Genomic DNA, 24,637 nt, shown 5'->3' with positions numbered 1-24,637 from the left:
ACCTTGTGTGGTCTTGGTCCTCTTGTGTTGTTCGTTTGCTTCTTCGTTTTTTTGAGGTTGTAATTTTCTCTTGAGGAAATCCAGAGCCACTTTTTTTGCTCTCTGGACAACCTCTTTTGTTTCCTGTGGCCCGAAGCGGGATTTGCATTCTTCTAGGGCAAACTCCCATTCTTCTTCTAATTTTGGTCCCAGTTGTTTGTAATGTTCTATTACTTGTTGGTTTATTTCATTTTCTGCTTGTTTTAAAATGCTCTTGATGTTCTCTTCGAATTTGGTTGGTACTTTGTCGTATTCAACCAAATTCAAGTCTGGTTTGTGAAGCCTTATCAGGGGCTTGCCAAGTTGGATCCCCTTTTTGTGTTCGGCCTCGTAGTGCTGCGCAAGATGTCTTTTATATACAAGCTTGCGAAGCAGTTTAAAACAATCTTCCCTTTCCCCGCTCAACCTGTAGTTGGGCCGAGGGGTTCCGGGTTGGTTCCCCACTGCTTGTGGGGGATCCGGTCGTCTGCTGGGTCCTGGAGTGCTGCTCCTCTCTTCTCTCGCCGTACGTTCTTGGTTCTCTCCCTCCAGCTGGATATCTTCCAGAGTGTCATTCCACTCCGGCAGGTCCATGTTCAGATCGTCCACCATTAGGATGTCTGATTGCTCTGCCATGGTTGCTGTTTCTTCTTTTTAGGTTTTACACTGCACTAACACTGCACTAGGGGGGTTCGTACTAAGAAGTACGGGTGATGCGGGCTTTTTCTTGGTACAATTGCGTGTGTTTTTTGTACTAAAAAGTACAGTTTTTGTTTTCTCTTCGGTGCTCTGACTGCTATAGTCTGCCTTGCCCCAGGATAGTAGGGCTCCACACTATTTCGACTTGTCGTCTCTTCAGCCGGGGCTTTCTTGCGATGGTAGTTCTTCGCAGTCTTCTCGGGAAATGACTGGTTTGGGCCGTATTCCCCATATTTATGTCTTTCTCTGTGTGGCCTGCCTGGCCAATCGCGTTTCGCTTGTGTGTTTGCGAGCGCGCTTTTGTTCTGTTGCCCGCGTGGTTCTTGTTCCTTTGTTTCTGCATATCTATTGTTTTGAGCTATTTTCGTGTGGCTTTTTTTCTTCTTTTTCTTTTATTAGATTCAGCGTTGAAATTATGTTTCCACTTATTTTTGAATAAAAGAGTTTTTTTGGGGTTCTCCCCTTCTCTTCCAATCTGGAGGTTTTTAGTTTCAAGGAAGGACAATTTTTTGCCTTATGACCACTAAGTTGTGGTTCTCGGTGTCCATCGAGGGTGAGCGGGGATCAAATAGACCTAACGATGCCCCAGTCAACCTAGCTTGGCGACTTTCCGTACTCTGTATATACAAGTGTGCAGGTGGAGCATCGAGCCCGGTTCCTCAGTGTTCACCTAGCTTCGTTTTCCTTGCTTTGTGGAGCTTAGTTTCTACCTTTTCCAGCGTCTGTGTATGTTGTACATGAATAAAGTTCTAATTTTAGGAGGGTTTTGTTCCCCCTGAGTTTTCTTCGTTTTTTTCTTTTCTTTGGGTTGTTGTTTCTGTTTTTGTTTCTTAGTTGCTATTATTGTTCTGTTTTAGTGTTTTTTATTCTTCGTTTTGTCTTTAGGTTGGTACCACAATTTATAGTTTTCCATAGCTTGTTTTTTTTCCTTTTCTTTTTTGTGGTTTTGTTGTTCTTTCGTTTGTATTTAGTCGGCTCGTTTCTTTTTGCTTCGTTTTCTTATTTTTCTGTGGTGTTTATTCCTATTTCTTTGGTTTTGGTTCTCCCTCTCTTTGTGTTAGGGTCTTCTTTTGGTTGGTTTGTGTTTTGTCTCGGTTCGTGGGTTTTTGTTCGGTCCAGGGTCTGTGGTTTTGTTTGGCCTCTTTCTTTTTTTCTTTCCATGGTTTTTCTAGTAATCACGTTTTCTGTTTTTCTGGTCTCTTTTGTCCTCTGGGGTTCTTTTTCGTTCTTTTTTCTTTCCCTTTCATGTTTCTCCTTTTTCTATTTTCTGTTTCTTTGCTTTCTCTTTTTCCTTTTTTACTTTTTTCTTTTTTCGTTTTCCTTCTTTTTGCCTTCTCTTTTCTTTTTAGTTTTCATTTTGTTTTGTTTTATTTTTTCTTTTTTTATTTTTTTATTCTGCGTTTTCTGTCTTCTGTGTGTTTGTCCTTTTGTTCTTTTCCTGTTTTTCTGGTGTGGTTATTTGTTTCTTTTTGTTTCCTTTTTCTTAATTGGTTTGTCATATGTTGCTTTTGTGAGGTACTGTTTCAGGTTTTTTGGTCTTCTATATGCTATCATTGGGGTTCCTTGGGGCATTCTTTGCCACCAGTCTTCAGTTTTGTATTCCTTTTTAACTTTCTCCCAGAAATCTTTGATGATTGTTTTCAGTTTTTTCTCATAGTTTGGGTGGTACAGTAGTGGGAATATTAGTCTGTCAACCCTCTGTGTTTTCTTCTCATTTTTTTGTTTTCTTTGTAGGTTCTCTATTTCGGTTTCGACAAATGCTTTTTTGTAGCCTCTTGCTATGAAGGTTCTGCCTAGTAGTTTTAGTTTGTTTCTCAGTTTTTGTTTGTTTTCTATGATTCTTGTTAGCCTCAGTCCTTGGCTTGTTATTAGTGAGTTTTTTAGTGCCATGGGGTGTGCTGAGTTTTCTCTCAGGAATTCTTGTTTGTTTGTGGGTTTGTAGTAGATGTCTGTTTCTAGGCGGCCGCATGGCCTCTTCACTATTGTTACGTCTAGGAAGTTTATTCGAGTTTGGTCTGTTTCCATGGTGAATTCAAGTCCTCCTTTGTTTTTTTGTAGGTTTTCAATATATGTTTCTAGTTGTTGTTTGGTGCCTGGGAAAATTCCCATGATATCGTCTACGAATCTGTATTCTTGTATTGGTTTTATGGGGCCCGTTTCTGTCTGTGTTAGCTCCATGTGAACATAGATGTTCGCATAGGCCACCGACACCGAGGCTCCCGTGGCTGTGCCTTTGCGTTGGAGAAATATTTTGTCACCAAATCTGATGTAGTTGTTGTACATCAGAATTTCCAGTCCTCTCTTAACTAGAGCAGGGGCTGGTGGTTCCAGGGTTTCCCCCTCACATTCTTTTTTTAGCCAGTCATATCTTGTGGTGTAGTAGTGTGACACAAGTTCTATGCCTCTTTTGCTTTCTATGCTTGGGTATAGGTTTTTTATATCTGTGGTGTATAAGAGGTTCTTGGGATTCGTTTTCTTTATTTTTCTGATTCTTTGGAGGAAGTCTGTGGTGTCTTTTAGCCATTCCGGCAGTGTTGGTAGGAGTTTCATAAGAAAATGTGTTAAATATTTGTCTAGGTTTTTGGTGGGGCTGTTGCAGGCTGATACTATTGGTCTCCCTGGGGGGAGATTCGTTTCTGGTCTAGGTTGTTTATGAATTTTCGGTAGTAGGTAAAAACTGGGTAGTTTTGACCCTCTGTTTATCAGTCTTCCTGTATGGAAGTGTTTTAGTGCTCCTGTTTTGATTAACAGGTTCTCAAAAAAGGTTATCTTGGTTTCTATCATTTTGATGATTGTTTCTTGTGGTTGTTTTATTTCTCTGAACGTGGTTCTGTCCTCCAATTGTAGGAGTGCTTCTTTTTCATAGTCTTCTGTGTTCATTATTACTAGTCCTCCTGATTTGTCGGTGGGTTTTATAATTATATCTTTTTTTGATTTAAGTTGGTATAATGCGTGTCTGTGTCGTTGTGGTAGGTTTGATTTGTTTCTGTTTTGAAGGAGTTTGAGGATTCTTTCTTGTAGCTGACCAATGTGCTCCTGTATGCAGTGTATGGTCAGGTCTGGGTCTTTGTTCTCTTTCTTTTTTAACAACGGGGTTTGTTGTTTAAGTTCTGTTTTGGTTCTTTCTTTTCTTATTGATATTTGGTAGAGTTTGTTTAGTTTTTGTGTGAATTTTTTCAAGTCCTGTCTCAGGACCAATGGGTTTGTTTTATATGTTGGGCAGAAGGATAGTCCTTTTTCTAGTACTTCCAGTTGGTTTGGGTCAAGAGTTTTATTTGAGAGGTTATGTATGAGTGATTCTTTCTTTTTCAAGTATTTGTTTCTGGGTCTGGTTTTTTTCTTCTTTTGGCTTTTGGGTTTTCCTGTGGGTTTCACAGATGTGTTGGGGTTTGGTACTTTTGGTTCGGCTCTTTTTTGGGGTTTTCCTGGCCCTGAGAAGGACCCTTGGTTTTGGTTTGTGTTTGGCATAATAAGTTTTTCTCTTTCTAGAGGTTTTGGTGGTCCTAAGAAGGACCGGTGGTTGTCATTAAGGGTTGGTACGTTCAATTTAACTCTTTTCTGAAGTTTTGGTGGTCCTAAAGAGGACCTTTGTTTTTTTGTGGTGTCTTGTTCTTCTACTTTTGGAAGTTCTTTAAGAACTCCATTAGTTCTTCTATTGAGTCCCTCCTTGGTTTCCTTTGTGGGGTGTTCTGTCTTCCACCTTGTGTGGTCTTGGTCCTCTTGTGTTGTTCGTTTGCTTCTTCGTTTTTTTGAGGTTGTAATTTTCTCTTGAGGAAATCCAGAGCCACTTTTTTTGCTCTCTGGACAACCTCTTTTGTTTCCTGTGGCCCGAAGCGGGATTTGCATTCTTCTAGGGCAAACTCCCATTCTTCTTCTAATTTTGGTCCCAGTTGTTTGTAATGTTCTATTACTTGTTGGTTTATTTCATTTTCTGCTTGTTTTAAAATGCTCTTGATGTTCTCTTCGAATTTGGTTGGTACTTTGTCGTATTCAACCAAATTCAAGTCTGGTTTGTGAAGCCTTATCAGGGGCTTGCCAAGTTGGATCCCCTTTTTGTGTTCGGCCTCGTAGTGCTGCGCAAGATGTCTTTTATATACAAGCTTGCGAAGCAGTTTAAAACAATCTTCCCTTTCCCCGCTCAACCTGTAGTTGGGCCGAGGGGTTCCGGGTTGGTTCCCCACTGCTTGTGGGGGATCCGGTCGTCTGCTGGGTCCTGGAGTGCTGCTCCTCTCTTCTCTCGCCGTACGTTCTTGGTTCTCTCCCTCCAGCTGGATATCTTCCAGAGTGTCATTCCACTCCGGCAGGTCCATGTTCAGATCGTCCACCATTAGGATGTCTGATTGCTCTGCCATGGTTGCTGTTTCTTCTTTTTAGGTTTTACACTGCACTAACACTGCACTAGGGGGGTTCGTACTAAGAAGTACGGGTGATGCGGGCTTTTTCTTGGTACAATTGCGTGTGTTTTTTGTACTAAAAAGTACAGTTTTTGTTTTCTCTTCGGTGCTCTGACTGCTATAGTCTGCCTTGCCCCAGGATAGTAGGGCTCCACACTATTTCGACTTGTCGTCTCTTCAGCCGGGGCTTTCTTGCGATGGTAGTTCTTCGCAGTCTTCTCGGGAAATGACTGGTTTGGGCCGTATTCCCCATATTTATGTCTTTCTCTGTGTGGCCTGCCTGGCCAATCGCGTTTCGCTTGTGTGTTTGCGAGCGCGCTTTTGTTCTGTTGCCCGCGTGGTTCTTGTTCCTTTGTTTCTGCATATCTATTGTTTTGAGCTATTTTCGTGTGGCTTTTTTTCTTCTTTTTCTTTTATTAGATTCAGCGTTGAAATTATGTTTCCACTTATTTTTGAATAAAAGAGTTTTTTTGGGGTTCTCCCCTTCTCTTCCAATCTGGAGGTTTTTAGTTTCAAGGAAGGACAATTTTTTGCCTTATGACCACTAAGTTGTGGTTCTCGGTGTCCATCGAGGGTGAGCGGGGATCAAATAGACCTAACGATGCCCCAGTCAACCTAGCTTGGCGACTTTCCGTACTCTGTATATACAAGTGTGCAGGTGGAGCATCGAGCCCGGTTCCTCAGTGTTCACCTAGCTTCGTTTTCCTTGCTTTGTGGAGCTTAGTTTCTACCTTTTCCAGCGTCTGTGTATGTTGTACATGAATAAAGTTCTAATTTTAGGAGGGTTTTGTTCCCCCTGAGTTTTCTTCGTTTTTTTCTTTTCTTTGGGTTGTTGTTTCTGTTTTTGTTTCTTAGTTGCTATTATTGTTCTGTTTTAGTGTTTTTTATTCTTCGTTTTGTCTTTAGGTTGGTACCACAATTTATAGTTTTCCATAGCTTGTTTTTTTTCCTTTTCTTTTTTGTGGTTTTGTTGTTCTTTCGTTTGTATTTAGTCGGCTCGTTTCTTTTTGCTTCGTTTTCTTATTTTTCTGTGGTGTTTATTCCTATTTCTTTGGTTTTGGTTCTCCCTCTCTTTGTGTTAGGGTCTTCTTTTGGTTGGTTTGTGTTTTGTCTCGGTTCGTGGGTTTTTGTTCGGTCCAGGGTCTGTGGTTTTGTTTGGCCTCTTTCTTTTTTTCTTTCCATGGTTTTTCTAGTAATCACGTTTTCTGTTTTTCTGGTCTCTTTTGTCCTCTGGGGTTCTTTTTCGTTCTTTTTTCTTTCCCTTTCATGTTTCTCCTTTTTCTATTTTCTGTTTCTTTGCTTTCTCTTTTTCCTTTTTTACTTTTTTCTTTTTTCGTTTTCCTTCTTTTTGCCTTCTCTTTTCTTTTTTTTTTTTTTTTTTTTTTTTTTTTCTTTTTGTTTTTTCTCTGTATATACAAGTGTGCAGGTGGAGCATCGAGCCCGGTTCCTCAGTGTTCACCTAGCTTCGTTTTCCTTGCTTTGTGGAGCTTAGTTTCTACCTTTTCCAGCGTCTGTGTATGTTGTACATGAATAAAGTTCTAATTTTAGGAGGGTTTTGTTCCCCCTGAGTTTTCTTCGTTTTTTTCTTTTCTTTGGGTTGTTGTTTCTGTTTTTGTTTCTTAGTTGCTATTATTGTTCTGTTTTAGTGTTTTTTATTCTTCGTTTTGTCTTTAGGTTGGTACCACAATTTATAGTTTTCCATAGCTTGTTTTTTTTCCTTTTCTTTTTTGTGGTTTTGTTGTTCTTTCGTTTGTATTTAGTCGGCTCGTTTCTTTTTGCTTCGTTTTCTTATTTTTCTGTGGTGTTTATTCCTATTTCTTTGGTTTTGGTTCTCCCTCTCTTTGTGTTAGGGTCTTCTTTTGGTTGGTTTGTGTTTTGTCTCGGTTCGTGGGTTTTTGTTCGGTCCAGGGTCTGTGGTTTTGTTTGGCCTCTTTCTTTTTTTCTTTCCATGGTTTTTCTAGTAATCACGTTTTCTGTTTTTCTGGTCTCTTTTGTCCTCTGGGGTTCTTTTTCGTTCTTTTTTCTTTCCCTTTCATGTTTCTCCTTTTTCTATTTTCTGTTTCTTTGCTTTCTCTTTTTCCTTTTTTACTTTTTTCTTTTTTCGTTTTCCTTCTTTTTGCCTTCTCTTTTCTTTTTAGTTTTCATTTTGTTTTGTTTTATTTTTTCTTTTTTTATTTTTTTATTCTGCGTTTTCTGTCTTCTGTGTGTTTGTCCTTTTGTTCTTTTCCTGTTTTTCTGGTGTGGTTATTTGTTTCTTTTTGTTTCCTTTTTCTTAATTGGTTTGTCATATGTTGCTTTTGTGAGGTACTGTTTCAGGTTTTTTGGTCTTCTATATGCTATCATTGGGGTTCCTTGGGGCATTCTTTGCCACCAGTCTTCAGTTTTGTATTCCTTTTTAACTTTCTCCCAGAAATCTTTGATGATTGTTTTCAGTTTTTTCTCATAGTTTGGGTGGTACAGTAGTGGGAATATTAGTCTGTCAACCCTCTGTGTTTTCTTCTCATTTTTTTGTTTTCTTTGTAGGTTCTCTATTTCGGTTTCGACAAATGCTTTTTTGTAGCCTCTTGCTATGAAGGTTCTGCCTAGTAGTTTTAGTTTGTTTCTCAGTTTTTGTTTGTTTTCTATGATTCTTGTTAGCCTCAGTCCTTGGCTTGTTATTAGTGAGTTTTTTAGTGCCATGGGGTGTGCTGAGTTTTCTCTCAGGAATTCTTGTTTGTTTGTGGGTTTGTAGTAGATGTCTGTTTCTAGGCGGCCGCATGGCCTCTTCACTATTGTTACGTCTAGGAAGTTTATTCGAGTTTGGTCTGTTTCCATGGTGAATTCAAGTCCTCCTTTGTTTTTTTGTAGGTTTTCAATATATGTTTCTAGTTGTTGTTTGGTGCCTGGGAAAATTCCCATGATATCGTCTACGAATCTGTATTCTTGTATTGGTTTTATGGGGCCCGTTTCTGTCTGTGTTAGCTCCATGTGAACATAGATGTTCGCATAGGCCACCGACACCGAGGCTCCCGTGGCTGTGCCTTTGCGTTGGAGAAATATTTTGTCACCAAATCTGATGTAGTTGTTGTACATCAGAATTTCCAGTCCTCTCTTAACTAGAGCAGGGGCTGGTGGTTCCAGGGTTTCCCCCTCACATTCTTTTTTTAGCCAGTCATATCTTGTGGTGTAGTAGTGTGACACAAGTTCTATGCCTCTTTTGCTTTCTATGCTTGGGTATAGGTTTTTTATATCTGTGGTGTATAAGAGGTTCTTGGGATTCGTTTTCTTTATTTTTCTGATTCTTTGGAGGAAGTCTGTGGTGTCTTTTAGCCATTCCGGCAGTGTTGGTAGGAGTTTCATAAGAAAATGTGTTAAATATTTGTCTAGGTTTTTGGTGGGGCTGTTGCAGGCTGATACTATTGGTCTCCCTGGGGGGAGATTCGTTTCTGGTCTAGGTTGTTTATGAATTTTCGGTAGTAGGTAAAAACTGGGTAGTTTTGACCCTCTGTTTATCAGTCTTCCTGTATGGAAGTGTTTTAGTGCTCCTGTTTTGATTAACAGGTTCTCAAAAAAGGTTATCTTGGTTTCTATCATTTTGATGATTGTTTCTTGTGGTTGTTTTATTTCTCTGAACGTGGTTCTGTCCTCCAATTGTAGGAGTGCTTCTTTTTCATAGTCTTCTGTGTTCATTATTACTAGTCCTCCTGATTTGTCGGTGGGTTTTATAATTATATCTTTTTTTGATTTAAGTTGGTATAATGCGTGTCTGTGTCGTTGTGGTAGGTTTGATTTGTTTCTGTTTTGAAGGAGTTTGAGGATTCTTTCTTGTAGCTGACCAATGTGCTCCTGTATGCAGTGTATGGTCAGGTCTGGGTCTTTGTTCTCTTTCTTTTTTAACAACGGGGTTTGTTGTTTAAGTTCTGTTTTGGTTCTTTCTTTTCTTATTGATATTTGGTAGAGTTTGTTTAGTTTTTGTGTGAATTTTTTCAAGTCCTGTCTCAGGACCAATGGGTTTGTTTTATATGTTGGGCAGAAGGATAGTCCTTTTTCTAGTACTTCCAGTTGGTTTGGGTCAAGAGTTTTATTTGAGAGGTTATGTATGAGTGATTCTTTCTTTTTCAAGTATTTGTTTCTGGGTCTGGTTTTTTTCTTCTTTTGGCTTTTGGGTTTTCCTGTGGGTTTCACAGATGTGTTGGGGTTTGGTACTTTTGGTTCGGCTCTTTTTTGGGGTTTTCCTGGCCCTGAGAAGGACCCTTGGTTTTGGTTTGTGTTTGGCATAATAAGTTTTTCTCTTTCTAGAGGTTTTGGTGGTCCTAAGAAGGACCGGTGGTTGTCATTAAGGGTTGGTACGTTCAATTTAACTCTTTTCTGAAGTTTTGGTGGTCCTAAAAAGGACCTTTGTTTTTTTGTGGTGTCTTGTTCTTCTACTTTTGGAAGTTCTTTAAGAACTCCATTAGTTCTTCTATTGAGTCCCTCCTTGGTTTCCTTTGTGGGGTGTTCTGTCTTCCACCTTGTGTGGTCTTGGTCCTCTTGTGTTGTTCGTTTGCTTCTTCGTTTTTTTGAGGTTGTAATTTTCTCTTGAGGAAATCCAGAGCCACTTTTTTTGCTCTCTGGACAACCTCTTTTGTTTCCTGTGGCCCGAAGCGGGATTTGCATTCTTCTAGGGCAAACTCCCATTCTTCTTCTAATTTTGGTCCCAGTTGTTTGTAATGTTCTATTACTTGTTGGTTTATTTCATTTTCTGCTTGTTTTAAAATGCTCTTGATGTTCTCTTCGAATTTGGTTGGTACTTTGTCGTATTCAACCAAATTCAAGTCTGGTTTGTGAAGCCTTATCAGGGGCTTGCCAAGTTGGATCCCCTTTTTGTGTTCGGCCTCGTAGTGCTGCGCAAGATGTCTTTTATATACAAGCTTGCGAAGCAGTTTAAAACAATCTTCCCTTTCCCCGCTCAACCTGTAGTTGGGCCGAGGGGTTCCGGGTTGGTTCCCCACTGCTTGTGGGGGATCCGGTCGTCTGCTGGGTCCTGGAGTGCTGCTCCTCTCTTCTCTCGCCGTACGTTCTTGGTTCTCTCCCTCCAGCTGGATATCTTCCAGAGTGTCATTCCACTCCGGCAGGTCCATGTTCAGATCGTCCACCATTAGGATGTCTGATTGCTCTGCCATGGTTGCTGTTTCTTCTTTTTAGGTTTTACACTGCACTAACACTGCACTAGGGGGGTTCGTACTAAGAAGTACGGGTGATGCGGGCTTTTTCTTGGTACAATTGCGTGTGTTTTTTGTACTAAAAAGTACAGTTTTTGTTTTCTCTTCGGTGCTCTGACTGCTATAGTCTGCCTTGCCCCAGGATAGTAGGGCTCCACACTATTTCGACTTGTCGTCTCTTCAGCCGGGGCTTTCTTGCGATGGTAGTTCTTCGCAGTCTTCTCGGGAAATGACTGGTTTGAAAACAGAAACAGAAAGTTAAAAAATAAGGACGCCCCTCGGGAAAGCCCGCGCCCTGGATAGAGAGTAAGGCATCAACCAACATTCTACATGCCTTTCCTCCATGCAGTTAGTAACCTATAGGTTATGTCGGTGGGTGTATGTCGCGGTTTCTATCTTTCCGGAAGACATTTACACGCGGATCTGTAATTGTAGTGTAAGATAGAAGGAAGGAAGAGTAAACAAGAAAATAGGAAAGCGCGAAAGAAGATTTTGTTGTTTTGATAGAGGGATAAAAAAATGTCTTTCTCTGTGTGGCCTGCCTGGCCAATCGCGTTTCGCTTGTGTGTTTGCGAGCGCGCTTTTGTTCTGTTGCCCGCGTGGTTCTTGTTCCTTTGTTTCTGCATATCTATTGTTTTGAGCTATTTTTGTGTGGCTTTTTTTCTTCTTTTTCTTTTATTAGATTCAGCGTTGAAATTATGTTTCCACTTATTTTTGAATAAAAGAGTTTTTTTGGGGTTCTCCCCTTCTCTTCCAATCTGGAGGTTTTTAGTTTCAAGGAAGGACAATTTTTTGCCTTATGACCACTAAGTTGTGGTTCTCGGTGTCCATCGAGGGTGAGCGGGGATCAAATAGACCTAACGATGCCCCAGTCAACCTAGCTTGGCGACTTTCCGTACTCTGTATATACAAGTGTGCAGGTGGAGCATCGAGCCCGGTTCCTCAGTGTTCACCTAGCTTCGTTTTCCTTGCTTTGTGGAGCTTAGTTTCTACCTTTTCCAGCGTCTGTGTATGTTGTACATGAATAAAGTTCTAATTTTAGGAGGGTTTTGTTCCCCCTGAGTTTTCTTCGTTTTTTTCTTTTCTTTGGGTTGTTGTTTCTGTTTTTGTTTCTTAGTTGCTATTATTGTTCTGTTTTAGTGTTTTTTATTCTTCGTTTTGTCTTTAGGTTGGTACCACAATTTATAGTTTTCCATAGCTTGTTTTTTTTCCTTTTCTTTTTTGTGGTTTTGTTGTTCTTTCGTTTGTATTTAGTCGGCTCGTTTCTTTTTGCTTCGTTTTCTTATTTTTCTGTGGTGTTTATTCCTATTTCTTTGGTTTTGGTTCTCCCTCTCTTTGTGTTAGGGTCTTCTTTTGGTTGGTTTGTGTTTTGTCTCGGTTCGTGGGTTTTTGTTCGGTCCAGGGTCTGTGGTTTTGTTTGGCCTCTTTCTTTTTTTCTTTCCATGGTTTTTCTAGTAATCACGTTTTCTGTTTTTCTGGTCTCTTTTGTCCTCTGGGGTTCTTTTTCGTTCTTTTTTCTTTCCCTTTCATGTTTCTCCTTTTTCTATTTTCTGTTTCTTTGCTTTCTCTTTTTCCTTTTTTACTTTTTTCTTTTTTCGTTTTCCTTCTTTTTGCCTTCTCTTTTCTTTTTAGTTTTCATTTTGTTTTGTTTTATTTTTTCTTTTTTTATTTTTTTATTCTGCGTTTTCTGTCTTCTGTGTGTTTGTCCTTTTGTTCTTTTCCTGTTTTTCTGGTGTGGTTATTTGTTTCTTTTTGTTTCCTTTTTCTTAATTGGTTTGTCATATGTTGCTTTTGTGAGGTACTGTTTCAGGTTTTTTGGTCTTCTATATGCTATCATTGGGGTTCCTTGGGGCATTCTTTGCCACCAGTCTTCAGTTTTGTATTCCTTTTTAACTTTCTCCCAGAAATCTTTGATGATTGTTTTCAGTTTTTTCTCATAGTTTGGGTGGTACAGTAGTGGGAATATTAGTCTGTCAACCCTCTGTGTTTTCTTCTCATTTTTTTGTTTTCTTTGTAGGTTCTCTATTTCGGTTTCGACAAATGCTTTTTTGTAGCCTCTTGCTATGAAGGTTCTGCCTAGTAGTTTTAGTTTGTTTCTCAGTTTTTGTTTGTTTTCTATGATTCTTGTTAGCCTCAGTCCTTGGCTTGTTATTAGTGAGTTTTTTAGTGCCATGGGGTGTGCTGAGTTTTCTCTCAGGAATTCTTGTTTGTTTGTGGGTTTGTAGTAGATGTCTGTTTCTAGGCGGCCGCATGGCCTCTTCACTATTGTTACGTCTAGGAAGTTTATTCGAGTTTGGTCTGTTTCCATGGTGAATTCAAGTCCTCCTTTGTTTTTTTGTAGGTTTTCAATATATGTTTCTAGTTGTTGTTTGGTGCCTGGGAAAATTCCCATGATATCGTCTACGAATCTGTATTCTTGTATTGGTTTTATGGGGCCCGTTTCTGTCTGTGTTAGCTCCATGTGAACATAGATGTTCGCATAGGCCACCGACACCGAGGCTCCCGTGGCTGTGCCTTTGCGTTGGAGAAATATTTTGTCACCAAATCTGATGTAGTTGTTGTACATCAGAATTTCCAGTCCTCTCTTAACTAGAGCAGGGGCTGGTGGTTCCAGGGTTTCCCCCTCACATTCTTTTTTTAGCCAGTCATATCTTGTGGTGTAGTAGTGTGACACAAGTTCTATGCCTCTTTTGCTTTCTATGCTTGGGTATAGGTTTTTTATATCTGTGGTGTATAAGAGGTTCTTGGGATTCGTTTTCTTTATTTTTCTGATTCTTTGGAGGAAGTCTGTGGTGTCTTTTAGCCATTCCGGCAGTGTTGGTAGGAGTTTCATAAGAAAATGTGTTAAATATTTGTCTAGGTTTTTGGTGGGGCTGTTGCAGGCTGATACTATTGGTCTCCCTGGGGGGAGATTCGTTTCTGGTCTAGGTTGTTTATGAATTTTCGGTAGTAGGTAAAAACTGGGTAGTTTTGACCCTCTGTTTATCAGTCTTCCTGTATGGAAGTGTTTTAGTGCTCCTGTTTTGATTAACAGGTTCTCAAAAAAGGTTATCTTGGTTTCTATCATTTTGATGATTGTTTCTTGTGGTTGTTTTATTTCTCTGAACGTGGTTCTGTCCTCCAATTGTAGGAGTGCTTCTTTTTCATAGTCTTCTGTGTTCATTATTACTAGTCCTCCTGATTTGTCGGTGGGTTTTATAATTATATCTTTTTTTGATTTAAGTTGGTATAATGCGTGTCTGTGTCGTTGTGGTAGGTTTGATTTGTTTCTGTTTTGAAGGAGTTTGAGGATTCTTTCTTGTAGCTGACCAATGTGCTCCTGTATGCAGTGTATGGTCAGGTCTGGGTCTTTGTTCTCTTTCTTTTTTAACAACGGGGTTTGTTGTTTAAGTTCTGTTTTGGTTCTTTCTTTTCTTATTGATATTTGGTAGAGTTTGTTTAGTTTTTGTGTGAATTTTTTCAAGTCCTGTCTCAGGACCAATGGGTTTGTTTTATATGTTGGGCAGAAGGATAGTCCTTTTTCTAGTACTTCCAGTTGGTTTGGGTCAAGAGTTTTATTTGAGAGGTTATGTATGAGTGATTCTTTCTTTTTCAAGTATTTGTTTCTGGGTCTGGTTTTTTTCTTCTTTTGGCTTTTGGGTTTTCCTGTGGGTTTCACAGATGTGTTGGGGTTTGGTACTTTTGGTTCGGCTCTTTTTTGGGGTTTTCCTGGCCCTGAGAAGGACCCTTGGTTTTGGTTTGTGTTTGGCATAATAAGTTTTTCTCTTTCTAGAGGTTTTGGTGGTCCTAAGAAGGACCGGTGGTTGTCATTAAGGGTTGGTACGTTCAATTTAACTCTTTTCTGAAGTTTTGGTGGTCCTAAAAAGGACCTTTGTTTTTTTGTGGTGTCTTGTTCTTCTACTTTTGGAAGTTCTTTAAGAACTCCATTAGTTCTTCTATTGAGTCCCTCCTTGGTTTCCTTTGTGGGGTGTTCTGTCTTCCACCTTGTGTGGTCTTGGTCCTCTTGTGTTGTTCGTTTGCTTCTTCGTTTTTTTGAGGTTGTAATTTTCTCTTGAGGAAATCCAGAGCCACTTTTTTTGCTCTCTGGACAACCTCTTTTGTTTCCTGTGGCCCGAAGCGGGATTTGCATTCTTCTAGGGCAAACTCCCATTCTTCTTCTAATTTTGGTCCCAGTTGTTTGTAATGTTCTATTACTTGTTGGTTTATTTCATTTTCTGCTTGTTTTAAAATGCTCTTGATGTTCTCTTCGAATTTGGTTGGTACTTTGTCGTATTCAACCAAATTCAAGTCTGGTTTGTGAAGCCTTATCAGGGGCTTGCCAAGTTGGATCCCCTTTTTTGTGTTCGGCCTCGTAGTGCTGCGCAAGATGTCTTTTATATACAAGCTTGCGAAGCAGTTTAAAACAATCTTCCCTTTCCCCGCTCAACCTGTAGTTGGGCCGAGGGGTTCCGGGTTGGTTCCCCACTGCTTGTGGGGGATCCGGTCGTCTGCTGGGTCCTGGAGTGCTGCTCCTCTCTTCTCTCGCCGTACGTTCTTGGTTCTCTCCCTCCAGCTGGATATCTTCCAGAGTGTCATTCCACTCCGGCAGGTCCATGTTCAGATCGTCCACCATTAGGATGTCTGATTGCTCTGCCATGGTTGCTGTTTCTTCTTTTTAGGTTTTACACTGCACTAACACTGCACTAGGGGGGTTCGTACTAAGAAGTACGGGTGATGCGGGCTTTTTCTTGGTACAATTGCGTGTGTTTTTTGTACTAAAAAGTACAGTTTTTGTTTTCTCTTCGGTGCTCTGACTGCTATAGTCTGCCTTGCCCCAGGATAGTAGGGCTCCACACTATTTCGACTTGTCGTCTCTTCAGCCGGGGCTTTCTTGCGATGGTAGTTCTTCGCAGTCTTCTCGGGAAATGACTGGTTTGGAAACAGAAACAGAAACAGAAAAGCTAGAATACAGAGGGCCCCTTAGCAAGAAAGCTCGCCCCGTGAGTGAAGCACCAACCTAAATCTACGTGCTTCTCCTGCATGCGTTAGTAAACCTAAAGCATGTGTCGGTAGGTGTGTGCCGCGGTTTCTATCTTTTTCGAGACATTTACACGCGAATCTGAGTTGTGTAAATAGGAAGAAAGAAGGGTAAGAAAAGAAGATAGGAAAGCACGAGAAGTTTTTTCACATTTTGAGATTTGATAGAGGGATAAAAAACCTGGAAACCAGGAAAAAAACCCCCAATCGGTCATGCTGCATGCAATAGTCAATTTACATGGCAAAACCACACTTGAAGGGGTGGCAAAAATCCATGTAAACTTGTCTGTAGTAATAAATTAATAACTTATCTGTTTAATTACAACCTATCTTAAAATCTGTTAAGTGTTAATAAAAATCTGTGTTGTCTGTAAGGGGAGGTGTATTGTTAGTGGGGACAACTGTTATTTTTTTTTTTTCAACATGCAATTTGCCAATGTCGTTGTCCATTGTCGGTGCTGTGAGTCGTCATCGGTCTGCGGGTGACGGCTGGCTATCTCCCCTCTGGTTCTTCTGCTTCTCTTCTGCCGGTCCCCCTGCTATGTATCTTCTTTGCCACTGTTATTGGATTTGTGACGTACAGCTGTCCTGTGGTTGTGGATAATGCATTTATTGACAGGCTGAATATCTTCCTGGTGGTTATGGCTATTATTTCTGTTAGTTTGGGCCTCTGTTCTGAGGGTGTTGTTATTGTCAGAATGGATGTGACCCAAGTTATTATTTTGTGTGTGGCCTGGTCTATTGCTTCTTCTATTTCTTGAATGGTAGGCGTTTTTCCGGGTTTTTCTTCTTCTGTTGCTTTGTCTGGTACTTCTTGGTTGTTGTTCTGTCCCTGAAAAGAGCCTGTTGTTGTGGGTCTGTCTTCAATGATTAGCTTCATTCTTACTGTTTGAGATGTTTTTGGCCTTTCAGGACAGTTGCTACTACCGGTTCTATGTCCATCTTTTCTACAAGTAGCACAGAAGTTATGTTTTATTGGGAGGTTGCAGCTCGTTTCGTGCGTGTTTCCACATCTGTGGCATCTTCTCTTATTAGTGCATTGGTACTTGAGGTGACCGTATGCGTAGCAGTTCCAGCAGGGCATGGGACGCGGCTGGCTTCTCGACTGCTCTACTTTGTAAGTTTTGGGTCCTGATTTTAGGCCATATGTGATTAGTTTGTTCACATCTTCTGGGCTAGTTGAGAAAAGCCTCACGAACTGCGTGGGTCCAGTCTCTGTCCTGATTCTAGTGAGGTTACTAAAATTGATGTTCTGGTTGTATAAGTCGGTTTCAAGATCCTTTAATTCTTTGTTTACGGGATAGCCTTTGATTACACATGTAAATATGGGAGGTTTCCTCGTCTTCTGTTTTCCCTTGGAACTGGCTGGTTGGCTATTGTTTGCTCTGGTGCGTGCTTCTGATTGGTCAGAAGTTGTAGTTGTTTTAGTGGTAGCAGTACTCTTGTTTTCACTTCTTTTGTTTGCTTGGTTCCTTGTTGGATGATTTCTGGCTTCTGATTGGTTATTTGGTTTTTGCTTCTTGTTCTCTGATTGGGTATTGCCGTCTTGCTCTCTGTTGGTGCTTTGTTCCTTGTGGTCCTGAGAAGGGCCGGAAATTGTGGTCTTCTCCTGGATACGTGTGGTTTTCACCTGTGTGTTAGGTTCCACCAGTGTGTGTGCGGTCTCTTCCTGTGTGAGTTTAGTCACTTCTTGGGATGGTTTCAGGGATGCTACTTGATTTGGTTCTCTCATTTCTGTTGCTCTCTTCTTCCTGCTTCTTCTCTGGACTACGTGGAATTCATCTTCTTGGTTACTTTGGAGTTTTCTTCCTTCTTCTTTGCGGGATGATGACAAATGGGTTTCATTCACGGTTAGGACTTCTTCTATGTTTGCTTCTTCTGCAGTCTGGGGTGTATGGCCATCTCTGGTTGTTTCCCCCTGTTTGGCTCCCTCTGGCTCTTCTTCGTCTTGGTTCGTATTTGGCCATTTAAACGATGCATCTAACTCTACATGTCGACCAAAATCTTCTGGTTTGAAGGACTTCAGAAATATTTCCCGCGCTGCCTTGTTTGTGAAGAACACTTTCATCTGGGTTCCATCGTCCACTACCAAAAAAGAATTTTCATCTAATTTCTCGACAATGATAGCGGTGATATCTTCATCTGTGTATCGGTGGGACACACCCTTCATAAATACTGGTGAGGTGTGCAGGAACACTTCAAGGTTTTGTCCCTCGTGACGGTCAAGCAGCTTCTGCACTCTTTTGTTGTGGTCATCTTCTCCATTGTCTGGGTGTCTTCTTGTTTTGTCTGCTCCTTCCTTGGCGTTCCAGAGAACTGGATCACCTTCTGACGGCGTTCTTCTCACGGGCGTCTTCTTGGGCGGGCGAGGCATGGCTCTGATAAGGGCCGCACTAGCTTGGGTGAACAGGATATGTTATTCTAATTTTGTGTTTAGTGCTTCTCTAAGCTATCCCAGAGAGATAATATTGCGTTCCCGTCAGCCGACTGTCGCCAAAGGCTGTACAACCTATATGGCCAGCGCGAAGCTTGACGCACAATAGGGGGTCAAGCCGACGGAAAACAATGTTTATTTCTCCAGGAAGCGGTGTGTGTGAGTGTGTTGTTTCAGTTTAACTTTATTAAGTAAACTCAACTCTTCTCTAAAATGTACTCTTCTGCCAGGAGTAAGTTTCGCTTGGCTGGTGTGCACACCTTCGTTAACACCGCAAGGTTTCCCGGTGTGTCACGGCGACTTCTGAAGCATTGAACGGCATCTTCATTTCTTCAACACTTCTCGAACGTAGAATTCTTCTCTGTGAGAACAGCCTCTCAATTGCCAAATTGCCGAGATCAAATTCATGAGAGGTCTTCGTAGAGTAGTCGGTTAAAGCTTCTTCTTTACTATGACTGGTTTGGGCCGTATTCCCCATATTTATGTCTTTCTCTGTGTGGCCTGCCTGGCCAATCGCGTTTCGCTTGTGTGTTTGCGAGCGCGCTTTTGTTCTGTTGCCCGCGTGGTTCTTGTTCCTTTGTTTCTGCATATCTATTGTTTTGAGCTATTTTTGTGTGGCTTTTTTTCTTCTTTTTCTTTTATTAGATTCAGCGTTGAAATTATGTTTCCACTTATTTTTGAATAAAAGAGTTTTTTTGGGGTTCTCCCCTTCTCTTCCAATCTGGAGGTTTTTAGTTTCAAGGAAGGACAATTTTTTGCCTTATGACCACTAAGTTGTGGTTCTCGGTGTCCATCGAGGGTGAGCGGGGATCAAATAGACCTAACGATGCCCCAGTCAACCTAGCTTGGCGACTTTCCGTACTCTGTATATACAAGTGTGCAGGTGGAGCATCGAGCCCGGTTCCTCAGTGTTCACCTAGCTTCGTTTTCCTTGCTTTGTGGAGCTTAGTTTCTACCTTTTCCAGCGTCTGTGTATGTTGTACATGAATAAAGTTCTAATTTTAGGAGGGTTTTGTTCCCCCTGAGTTTTCTTCGTTTTTTTCTTTTCTTTGGGTTGTTGTTTCTGTTTTTGTTTCTTAGTTGCTATTATTGTTCTGTTTTAGTGTTTTTTATTCTTCGTTTTGTCTTTAGGTTGGTACCACAATTTATAGTTTTCCATAGCTTGTTTTTTTTCCTTTTCTTTTTTGTGGTTTTGTTGTTCTTTCGTTTGTATTTAGTCGGCTCGTTTCTTTTTGCTTCGTTTTCTTATTTTTCTGTGGTGTTTATTCCTATTTCTTTGGTTTTGGTTCTCCCTCTCTTTGTGTTAGGGTCTTCTTTTGGTTGGTTTGTGTTTTGTCTCGGTTCGTGGGTTTTTGTTCGGTCCAGGGTCTGTGGTTTTGTTTGGCCTCTTTCTTTTTTTCTTTCCATGGTTTTTCTAGTAATCACGTTTTCTGTTTTTCTGGTCTCTTTTGTCCTCTGGGGTTCTTTTTCGTTCTTTTTTCTTTCCCTTTCATGTTTCTCCTTTTTCTATTTTCTGTTTCTTTGCTTTCTCTTTTTCCTTTTTTACTTTTTTCTTTTTTCGTTTTCCTTCTTTTTGCCTTCTCTTTTCTTTTTAGTTTTCATTTTGTTTTGTTTTATTTTTTCTTTTTTTATTTTTTTATTCTGCGTTTTCTGTCTTCTGTGTGTTTGTCCTTTTGTTCTTTTCCTGTTTTTCTGGTGTGGTTATTTGTTTCTTTTTGTTTCCTTTTTCTTAATTGGTTTGTCATATGTTGCTTTTGTGAGGTACTGTTTCAGGTTTTTTGGTCTTCTATATGCTATCATTGGGGTTCCTTGGGGCATTCTTTGCCACCAGTCTTCAGTTTTGTATTCCTTTTTAACTTTCTCCCAGAAATCTTTGATGATTGTTTTCAGTTTTTTCTCATAGTTTGGGTGGTACAGTAGTGGGAATATTAGTCTGTCAACCCTCTGTGTTTTCTTCTCATTTTTTTGTTTTCTTTGTAGGTTCTCTATTTCGGTTTCGACAAATGCTTTTTTGTAGCCTCTTGCTATGAAGGTTCTGCCTAGTAGTTTTAGTTTGTTTCTCAGTTTTTGTTTGTTTTCTATGATTCTTGTTAGCCTCAGTCCTTGGCTTGTTATTAGTGAGTTTTTTAGTGCCATGGGGTGTGCTGAGTTTTCTCTCAGGAATTCTTGTTTGTTTGTGGGTTTGTAGTAGATGTCTGTTTCTAGGCGGCCGCATGGCCTCTTCACTATTGTTACGTCTAGGAAGTTTATTCGAGTTTGGTCTGTTTCCATGGTGAATTCAAGTCCTCCTTTGTTTTTTTGTAGGTTTTCAATATATGTTTCTAGTTGTTGTTTGGTGCCTGGGAAAATTCCCATGATATCGTCTACGAATCTGTATTCTTGTATTGGTTTTATGGGGCCCGTTTCTGTCTGTGTTAGCTCCATGTGAACATAGATGTTCGCATAGGCCACCGACACCGAGGCTCCCGTGGCTGTGCCTTTGCGTTGGAGAAATATTTTGTCACCAAATCTGATGTAGTTGTTGTACATCAGAATTTCCAGTCCTCTCTTAACTAGAGCAGGGGCTGGTGGTTCCAGGGTTTCCCCCTCACATTCTTTTTTTAGCCAGTCATATCTTGTGGTGTAGTAGTGTGACACAAGTTCTATGCCTCTTTTGCTTTCTATGCTTGGGTATAGGTTTTTTATATCTGTGGTGTATAAGAGGTTCTTGGGATTCGTTTTCTTTATTTTTCTGATTCTTTGGAGGAAGTCTGTGGTGTCTTTTAGCCATTCCGGCAGTGTTGGTAGGAGTTTCATAAGAAAATGTGTTAAATATTTGTCTAGGTTTTTGGTGGGGCTGTTGCAGGCTGATACTATTGGTCTCCCTGGGGGGAGATTCGTTTCTGGTCTAGGTTGTTTATGAATTTTCGGTAGTAGGTAAAAACTGGGTAGTTTTGACCCTCTGTTTATCAGTCTTCCTGTATGGAAGTGTTTTAGTGCTCCTGTTTTGATTAACAGGTTCTCAAAAAAGGTTATCTTGGTTTCTATCATTTTGATGATTGTTTCTTGTGGTTGTTTTATTTCTCTGAACGTGGTTCTGTCCTCCAATTGTAGGAGTGCTTCTTTTTCATAGTCTTCTGTGTTCATTATTACTAGTCCTCCTGATTTGTCGGTGGGTTTTATAATTATATCTTTTTTTGATTTAAGTTGGTATAATGCGTGTCTGTGTCGTTGTGGTAGGTTTGATTTGTTTCTGTTTTGAAGGAGTTTGAGGATTCTTTCTTGTAGCTGACCAATGTGCTCCTGTATGCAGTGTATGGTCAGGTCTGGGTCTTTGTTCTCTTTCTTTTTTAACAACGGGGTTTGTTGTTTAAGTTCTGTTTTGGTTCTTTCTTTTCTTATTGATATTTGGTAGAGTTTGTTTAGTTTTTGTGTGAATTTTTTCAAGTCCTGTCTCAGGACCAATGGGTTTGTTTTATATGTTGGGCAGAAGGATAGTCCTTTTTCTAGTACTTCCAGTTGGTTTGGGTCAAGAGTTTTATTTGAGAGGTTATGTATGAGTGATTCTTTCTTTTTCAAGTATTTGTTTCTGGGTCTGGTTTTTTTCTTCTTTTGGCTTTTGGGTTTTCCTGTGGGTTTCACAGATGTGTTGGGGTTTGGTACTTTTGGTTCGGCTCTTTTTTGGGGTTTTCCTGGCCCTGAGAAGGACCCTTGGTTTTGGTTTGTGTTTGGCATAATAAGTTTTTCTCTTTCTAGAGGTTTTGGTGGTCCTAAGAAGGACCGGTGGTTGTCATTAAGGGTTGGTACGTTCAATTTAACTCTTTTCTGAAGTTTTGGTGGTCCTAAAAAGGACCTTTGTTTTTTTGTGGTGTCTTGTTCTTCTACTTTTGGAAGTTCTTTAAGAACTCCATTAGTTCTTCTATTGAGTCCCTCCTTGGTTTCCTTTGTGGGGTGTTCTGTCTTCCACCTTGTGTGGTCTTGGTCCTCTTGTGTTGTTCGTTTGCTTCTTCGTTTTTTTGAGGTTGTAATTTTCTCTTGAGGAAATCCAGAGCCACTTTTTTTGCTCTCTGGACAACCTCTTTTGTTTCCTGTGGCCCGAAGCGGGATTTGCATTCTTCTAGGGCAAACTCCCATTCTTCTTCTAATTTTGGTCCCAGTTGTTTGTAATGTTCTATTACTTGTTGGTTTATTTCATTTTCTGCTTGTTTTAAAATGCTCTTGATGTTCTCTTCGAATTTGGTTGGTACTTTGTCGTATTCAACCAAATTCAAGTCTGGTTTGTGAAGCCTTATCAGGGGCTTGCCAAGTTGGATCCCCTTTTTGTGTTCGGCCTCGTAGTGCTGCGCAAGATGTCTTTTATATACAAGCTTGCGAAGCAGTTTAAAACAATCTTCCCTTTCCCCGCTCAACCTGTAGTTGGGCCGAGGGGTTCCGGGTTGGTTCCCCACTGCTTGTGGGGGATCCGGTCGTCTGCTGGGTCCTGGAGTGCTGCTCCTCTCTTCTCTCGCCGTACGTTCTTGGTTCTCTCCCTCCAGCTGGATATCTTCCAGAGTGTCATTCCACTCCGGCAGGTCCATGTTCAGATCGTCCACCATTAGGATGTCTGATTGCTCTGCCATGGTTGCTGTTTCTTCTTTTTAGGTTTTACACTGCACTAACACTGCACTAGGGGGGTTCGTACTAAGAAGTACGGGTGATGCGGGCTTTTTCTTGGTACAATTGCGTGTGTTTTTTGTACTAAAAAGTACAGTTTTTGTTTTCTCTTCGGTGCTCTGACTGCTATAGTCTGCCTTGCCCCAGGATAGTAGGGCTCCACACTATTTCGACTTGTCGTCTCTTCAGCCGGGGCTTTCTTGCGATGGTAGTTCTTCGCAGTCTTCTCGGGAAATGACTGGTTTGGGCCGTATTCCCCATATTTATGTCTTTCTCTGTGTGGCCTGCCTGGCCAATCGCGTTTCGCTTGTGTGTTTGCGAGCGCGCTTTTGTTCTGTTGCCCGCGTGGTTCTTGTTCCTTTGTTTCTGCATATCTATTGTTTTGAGCTATTTTCGTGTGGCTTTTTTTCTTCTTTTTCTTTTATTAGATTCAGCGTTGAAATTATGTTTCCACTTATTTTTGAATAAAAGAGTTTTTTTGGGGTTCTCCCCTTCTCTTCCAATCTGGAGGTTTTTAGTTTCAAGGAAGGACAATTTTTTGCCTTATGACCACTAAGTTGTGGTTCTCGGTGTCCATCGAGGGTGAGCGGGGATCAAATAGACCTAACGATGCCCCAGTCAACCTAGCTTGGCGACTTTCCGTACTCTGTATATACAAGTGTGCAGGTGGAGCATCGAGCCCGGTTCCTCAGTGTTCACCTAGCTTCGTTTTCCTTGCTTTGTGGAGCTTAGTTTCTACCTTTTCCAGCGTCTGTGTATGTTGTACATGAATAAAGTTCTAATTTTAGGAGGGTTTTGTTCCCCCTGAGTTTTCTTCGTTTTTTTCTTTTCTTTGGGTTGTTGTTTCTGTTTTTGTTTCTTAGTTGCTATTATTGTTCTGTTTTAGTGTTTTTTATTCTTCGTTTTGTCTTTAGGTTGGTACCACAATTTATAGTTTTCCATAGCTTGTTTTTTTTCCTTTTCTTTTTTGTGGTTTTGTTGTTCTTTCGTTTGTATTTAGTCGGCTCGTTTCTTTTTGCTTCGTTTTCTTATTTTTCTGTGGTGTTTATTCCTATTTCTTTGGTTTTGGTTCTCCCTCTCTTTGTGTTAGGGTCTTCTTTTGGTTGGTTTGTGTTTTGTCTCGGTTCGTGGGTTTTTGTTCGGTCCAGGGTCTGTGGTTTTGTTTGGCCTCTTTCTTTTTTTCTTTCCATGGTTTTTCTAGTAATCACGTTTTCTGTTTTTCTGGTCTCTTTTGTCCTCTGGGGTTCTTTTTCGTTCTTTTTTCTTTCCCTTTCATGTTTCTCCTTTTTCTATTTTCTGTTTCTTTGCTTTCTCTTTTTCCTTTTTTACTTTTTTCTTTTTTCGTTTTCCTTCTTTTTGCCTTCTCTTTTCTTTTTAGTTTTCATTTTGTTTTGTTTTATTTTTTCTTTTTTTATTTTTTTATTCTGCGTTTTCTGTCTTCTGTGTGTTTGTCCTTTTGTTCTTTTCCTGTTTTTCTGGTGTGGTTATTTGTTTCTTTTTGTTTCCTTTTTCTTAATTGGTTTGTCATATGTTGCTTTTGTGAGGTACTGTTTCAGGTTTTTTGGTCTTCTATATGCTATCATTGGGGTTCCTTGGGGCATTCTTTGCCACCAGTCTTCAGTTTTGTATTCCTTTTTAACTTTCTCCCAGAAATCTTTGATGATTGTTTTCAGTTTTTTCTCATAGTTTGGGTGGTACAGTAGTGGGAATATTAGTCTGTCAACCCTCTGTGTTTTCTTCTCATTTTTTTGTTTTCTTTGTAGGTTCTCTATTTCGGTTTCGACAAATGCTTTTTTGTAGCCTCTTGCTATGAAGGTTCTGCCTAGTAGTTTTAGTTTGTTTCTCAGTTTTTGTTTGTTTTCTATGATTCTTGTTAGCCTCAGTCCTTGGCTTGTTATTAGTGAGTTTTTTAGTGCCATGGGGTGTGCTGAGTTTTCTCTCAGGAATTCTTGTTTGTTTGTGGGTTTGTAGTAGATGTCTGTTTCTAGGCGGCCGCATGGCCTCTTCACTATTGTTACGTCTAGGAAGTTTATTCGAGTTTGGTCTGTTTCCATGGTGAATTCAAGTCCTCCTTTGTTTTTTTGTAGGTTTTCAATATATGTTTCTAGTTGTTGTTTGGTGCCTGGGAAAATTCCCATGATATCGTCTACGAATCTGTATTCTTGTATTGGTTTTATGGGGCCCGTTTCTGTCTGTGTTAGCTCCATGTGAACATAGATGTTCGCATAGGCCACCGACACCGAGGCTCCCGTGGCTGTGCCTTT

This window comes from Thermobia domestica, chromosome 2 (assembly GCF_964235325.1).
Source record: "Thermobia domestica chromosome 2, izTheDome1.hap1.1, whole genome shotgun sequence".
Lineage (NCBI taxonomy): Eukaryota > Metazoa > Arthropoda > Insecta > Zygentoma > Lepismatidae > Thermobia > Thermobia domestica.
The sequence above is the reverse complement of the archived record's forward strand: the minus strand, read 5'-3'. Positions refer to the sequence as shown.